This window comes from Syngnathus floridae, chromosome 3 (genome assembly GCF_059516105.1).
Source record: "Syngnathus floridae isolate MCC-2025c chromosome 3, RoL_Sflo_1.0, whole genome shotgun sequence".
NCBI lineage: Eukaryota > Metazoa > Chordata > Actinopteri > Syngnathiformes > Syngnathidae > Syngnathus > Syngnathus floridae.
In genome coordinates, this window is record NC_142415.1 from 14247868 (window position 1) to 14253898 (window position 6031).

Genomic DNA, 6031 nt, shown 5'->3' on the forward strand with positions numbered 1-6031 from the left:
CTTCACAGTAGGAACAACGCATGTGTTGGCCCTCTGTGAACTTCTCATCTCTCCCCTCCAAACATCCAATTTGATCTCTTCTTTCAATCAGTGGACAAGCCCTCGGACACGCTAGGACATTAAGTGCTAATACTAAATGCCGTACCCCAGGCTCTGAATAAGGTTTAGATCCTATGACAAGCTGCCCTCTGAGGCTACAGAGACTGGTGCTAAATGTCCGCTGTTGGCTTTTCATCATTTATGTTCTGATGCTAGATTCTGTCTCCAGGCCTCTTTGTGTCATCACTGTGACCTGTGATTTCAGGGTCATCCCTCATTAAACTTCACTGGAAATGTGTGTGATGAGGACCATAGGACCAGAAATGGTGCACTGGAAATAATAAAGATTTGGTTACACCTGAGGACAATTTGGTGTTAACCTCTATTTACTTTTGTAGGACTGTTTAGAGGAGGAGTTTGACATGTTAAAACTGTTAACAAGGGGGGGCAAGGGTTGGCGGGGGTGTGCCAGCTTTGAGTTTGCCCGTGAGTGCACAGCAAATGATGGACTGCTCGTCAGTCACACCATGTGTCTCTTATTGGTTGTTTTTCTTCAGATGCGGTGGTTTATTGAAACTCAAATTAAAGGCACAAGATGGAGGTGGAGAGGGCTGATTGTTTTTTTTTCACAGATCATTTTACTCTTGGAAAACTGTCAGGTCATACTGATACTGATTTGAATATAAATGGAGTACTAAATTGCAGGTTATTCCCCAGACAGCCACTATTGAGTTACCCTTGTGCAAGGCAGCTAAGGCCCTCAATTGCTCCCTGGGCTACGGAAAGTGGCCCTGTGTGTTAATATTGATGCTGTGTTGACTATTACAAGGCGGCTGTTTAATGTTTGCAGTTCCTCATGGGACACTTGTATTGTCACACACTTCAAAATACCTAAATGTCAGCGATAAACGGTCACAAGGCCCCACACATTGGTTCGGTGGCCCGTCTGATGTGTTTCCCCCACCCTCCATCCCGTAGACAGGGCGCAGAGGCGGTTTTGGCTGCCGAGCGAGGGTCTCCCATGGGTTGCCACGCGGCTCCTGTCCTCCCTCTCACTCTGCAGCTGGAGCTAGCAGGGCCAGATGCTTCATGGCTGCACCACCCTCTGTCGCCCCTTCCCTCTTCCAGGAGGATGGTGCCCAGAGAGGAGGATGACAAACGCCTCTGCCTCCTCTTACTGACGGATTTGGACGACCTGACTCCAGCCCCGCTCTGTTCCAACCGCCAGCGCAAGATGTTGACTTAATGGAAAAGGAGTTTGGCTCTTGATGGGCCCATATGCGTTTGTATTGGGGGAAATATGGCAGGCCAGCGTGTCTGTGTATCGCTGTGTATCTCGTGCGCTCAGTAGCATTTGGGATTGTGTCTTGTGTGTCGTTTCACGTAGACCAGACTGCCTACATCCATCATGCCATGGCGCACTGGCAGAGAGCAGTACTCAGACAGCTTCACTAACGCGCAGTCAGTTAAATTGCCTGTTAAATTGTCTCGGTCTGTCGCTATCTTAGGTGTAGGTAAAAACATTGCACTTAAAGGCTGCACTTAATGGCACAAATTGACAAGTAAATGTCAGTCAAAGAGGTGAGCGAGGGTAACATTACAATGCAAAACACCGCATAGGGTGATCTGCAGGACACTTAAAGGCTATTTAGAAACATGATGTTTAATTTTATTTCAGGGTGATCGCTGCATCCTATTATATTGTAATTCCTCAAAAAGATGCATACAAAGCTCAGGCCAAGCTGAATTGTACTATATTCATCAGCCGTCACTTTGCTCCCGTAATAATTAAAACAATAATTTCAGTGCAGCCCGTGTGACATTTCTCCCTATGCAACCAGATGGAAAATTAAGACTCATTCTTTTAACATTATAGTTAATGGCCGGATTCCCCCCGTGTACCAGCGGAACCAGTAGCAGACCAATTTGAAGGACAGTGCCGCCTGTAAGGCGGGAAGTTAGTCAGCCTCATCTTATTATTACGCAAATGGAGCAAGTAATAAGAGAAAAATGATCTGTAAGGAAATGGAACATCCCTCAGAATCAGTTCAATTGTAATAGGTAAACTTTATAGAAGTGTTTAAATCCATTCCCAACATCTGTGTAATGATTAGAAAACGTTTGAGGTTTTTCAAATAAATCCTGCCTGCAGCATAAATTCATAGTCATCATTTCCCCCATTGACACCACACCTCAATATTGTTATGCAAAAGCACCAATATCAATTTCTGAAGCATATACAAATGTTGCGACAGGTGATCCACCATTTATCGATTAAATCTAATCTACTCAATTTGTAAAGATGAAACATTTTAACTGTCACATAGCCAAGTGAATAAAACAGTAAACCTTCTGTCAAGAATATTCTATTTGTTCAGATGACACTTTTATGATTTCACTGCCCCTTACTTTTCCCATTTTCAAGTGCCCTTATAAAGTTTGGATTGTTGGGGGAGGCCTTGGGACTAATTAAATAAAAGCATTGAACCTAACAATAAAGTAAATGCCCTAACTTAACGCCATACAGTGGTTCCTGTTAGTTTGTAAAACGATGCAAGATAATTTTCTTTTCATGCATACAGTATTGGTTAAATTTTGTTGACCGCTAGGGGGCAGAAAAGCTCCATAGGTGGCAACCATGGCGCGCAGTAATGTGTTTGAACCTGACAATTTCATCTCCCTGCCTGATGTCTGAGATGATTTGGCAAATAATATGTGGAATTTTTTGTTCTGGTAATTCATGTTCATCACTGCAACACACGCTGTATCAAAACATTACAAATCCCCAGAAAACCACTTGCTCAGCATTTTAGAGCTATTTTATTTGTGATTGTCATTTTTATCCGTGAATGTTTTTTTTTTCCAACTTTATTTCACTAAACCTCTATTGTGGGTTTTAGGTTATCCGCAGCAAGTCGTGAGTATGTTTGGTGGATCGTTTCATGGTTTGTCGAGGTTAAGAAGCCAAAGTGCAATCTCCTTGGTGTAGCTGAGCAGGAAGGGGACTTTGCAGGGGTTTCTGGCTTATACGTCCCCCCATCTGCTCAGCCATCTGAAGAAAATCTTTCAAAATGTTACAATGCATTTCGTAAGGGCCAATGTTTTGATGCGTAGTGCAGTTTAGTGCAACATAGTGCAACCGAGTGCGCGCGCACACACATGCAACTTTTCTTACACAATAGTCTGACGACGTCTTTATGAGGGCCTCATGTCGGACCAGTGCGCAGGAATTACACTAACGCAGGGTGACCAGGGCCCTTTCATGCGACAACCCCGCCAACAGCTGTCCCAAAATCAATACACGTCAGAGAAATATGAAAACAAACATCCTACACTGCTTGGATTCACTTCCTCACACATGTGCTTGCAATTGGAAATGAAGGGTTAAGTAATGAACTTGAACCTTGCACCTCATCAATGACTGGAATTTACGGAGGAGAATAAGGGCCACGCTGCAAAGTAAAAATTGAAAGAGAATTATGAGACAGGATGAAGTCCTGGAACTATCACGTCATTATGAATGTTGCAATTTAACAAGACAGGGATAGTATAAGAATGAAAGTATATCCATAGTATATTGAGAAAAGCGTTGCAATTTTATGAGTTAGAAGTAATGAATCGGAATTTGACAAGACAAAGGTCGTAATTATCCATGATGTCATAAATATGAGAATAAACAGTTGTTATGCAAAACAGCCATAACTCATACAAGTATTTGTGTGATACAGTAGCAATTATCCAACCCGTGACGTCTTTGTCTTATTTTGCATATATACATAGGTCCATAACATCACAGCATCCTTATTGAATATTCTCCCATACGCATAAACGCCCGGGTTTGTCCAATGGGGATCTTTCTGTTCTGCACCAGCACACGCAGGAGAGAAGCTCTGCATCTGTTGGCTCCAATGTTAGTCTTAATTACTGGCCTTCATGTTCTCCGTGGCCCTCAACCGTCTTTAATTAAAACCTTGATTAGGGGGGAGGAGGTCCCGGGCAAGACTATTACCAGATGGGTTTCCAGCAATCATAATAAAGACTTTATCCGCTGATGCTGCTGCCTGCTTGTGTGCGCCATATCAAAGCGCAGCATATCGGGAAGCTGTTAATTACGACTGCAATTGCTTGTCTAATTAAGGTTCGTTTGTGATTGGTTTTAGAAGTATATACAGTCTGTGTGCACTTGCTGTAGGCTTTACACTCTATAGGCTGGGTACGCGCACAGTGGGGTGCAGATCAATAGTGACGCAATGACCCGGAAATGTTTCTCAAGAGAGAAGTCCTCCGTAATAAGCTCGAGAAGCACATTGGTGCTGCATCATGTTGCCATACATACACATTTTTGTTCCCCGACCTCTTCCCCCACCCCTCCCCACCCACACCACTACCACCCCATACTCCACATCTCCCGAGACCCATTTGCCGTGAGATCACCGTTTATTATTATCATTATTATTAATATCATTTTTTTAAGAGGTAAACTTACGTCACATTTAACAACGAGCTACAGTGTCGGCTCCTCCGAAGCTTAGGTTTTTTTTTCAGACACAACAAGATGACGCGCAAAGAAATAATGCATCATGACACATCCTGCAGAAATGCATCTTCGCGAGTTAGGATCGGGCACATTATGAATATGAATGTGGCCAAATAGGACTGGGAGACACCGTGAATGCGCACTCGCCTTTTATATTCAAGACATAGAAACTTGCAACTAACAATCAGTTCAATTATCCTCAAAATATTTACTTCACCATAGGCTTTGTCATCCAATGAGAGGCAGAGAGGAAAGAAGCAGGATAGGGCGGGAGGAAGGAGTGATTTCTTGCTGCACTATATGTGCGTCCATTTTCCACACGGTTTGTCGTCGTTATTGCCTGATTTAGTGTGCTGCTTTTGCGCCGCCCAGTATTTTTTTTCCCTGCGCATCTCGCAGCGCCGCATCCATTTATACGTATCTCAAAGACACGCGCTCACGTTGTCACATTCTTTTAACGACCGCCCGCGCGTAATCATTTGTACTTATTGTAGTTTTACGCACGAAAATAATAGAGCTGGCTGCTCTGGCCTGTGAGATCGTAACATTAACGCCCTCTTTTTTGTGGTTTTCTTCGTTAAAATTATTTTGGGCTACTGTGACTTGATATAAACACGCACATGCGTTATGATTTTTTAAACTGTTGTTTCTTTACAAAATGTCTGTCGTCGACGGTAATTAAAATTCTTCTCCATCCTAGCCCTAATTTTATAATGAAAATAATGTTTGTGTTTGCTCGTTATTGTATTCTCACTAAAACATCTGTTCTGATTGACAATATACTCATGGCGAGTCCCCCATCCCCAGGTTTACGCAAGAAAATATCTGCGATCAGTCCTCCTCTCTGGAGGCGCTCCTCTGCAGCAGGTGCGCCTTTCTCCCCAAAACACAGAAAGAAAAAGTGCGCAAGAGTGTGTAGGTAACAAACATTAGTGGAATGATGAATATCCTCACGCTCCCTCCAATCAGTGAATGGTGAAAAAAGGCAGAGATCTTTACAAATGCCATCTGGTCACCTGTCATTCACTGTGCTTGTTGAATCGTGTGGAACTGAACCACCATGCGTTTTCTTTAATTACAACGTCCATAGTGTGCGACATAGCCGCAAATTTCTTTTTTCAATTTGCTGTGAGATAAAATACAAATTGTAATAGATAGATTTGTTTTCAACTCAGCATCGTGTAGCCTGACCTGTGCCCGGGGGATAGCGCATCAGGACCGCAACTACCACCGTGATGTTGGCTATCACACACCATGAATTACACACAAGAATGAACAACTTCAGCTTTATTCACGAAAGTCATCCAGCTCGAGTAATAGGGGGAAGCCCCTCCGTGCAAACCGAGCGCCAAGCTTCTAGGTGACTTGCACGTGACTAAAAACAAAACAAAACAAAAAAACGCAAAAAGGGTCAAAATATTAGGTACACCTTCAGAATCCTATAGATTAACATAC